The following is a 351-nucleotide window of genomic DNA, read 5'->3' as shown; positions in this document are numbered from 1 at the left end:
TGCCAGCAAGCCAGGTGCTTTCACGTCTGGAACGTGCTCTCTTTACTTCCGCGAGATCAAGGAATTGGCGACTGGCGAGAGAGGTATTTCCCCACGATCTTCCTTGGAGACCGCATTCTTCATACTCCAGGCTGGTGGAGCTTTGCCCAAGGCAATGTCTGAGAAGCTCCGCCCTCAGTCTCGTCCTGCCTGAGGTTCCATTGGCCTGAAGTTCCCACAGCCGCCCCCCCCAGCAGAAAAGGGGTGGGGTGTGGCAGGACCACGCACCCCGCGGTGGTGGGGAATTAGCTCAAGCGGTAGAGCGCTCGCTTAGCATGCGAGAGGCAGCGGGATCGATGCCCGCATTCTCCA

General features: G+C 59.5%; 1 non-coding gene across 1 annotated transcript; it reads left to right on the top strand.

The window, feature by feature from the left end:
- The first annotated feature begins 278 nt into the window (after positions 1-278).
- TRNAA-AGC (transfer RNA alanine (anticodon AGC)) lies at positions 279-351 on the top strand. Its single transcript has one exon. It is a non-coding gene; the product is annotated as a tRNA-Ala (tRNA).

The sequence above is a fragment of the Cynocephalus volans genome, chromosome 5 (genome assembly GCF_027409185.1).
Source record: "Cynocephalus volans isolate mCynVol1 chromosome 5, mCynVol1.pri, whole genome shotgun sequence".
Lineage (NCBI taxonomy): Eukaryota > Metazoa > Chordata > Mammalia > Dermoptera > Cynocephalidae > Cynocephalus > Cynocephalus volans.
The sequence above is the reverse complement of the archived record's forward strand: the minus strand, read 5'-3'. Positions and strand labels throughout refer to the sequence as shown.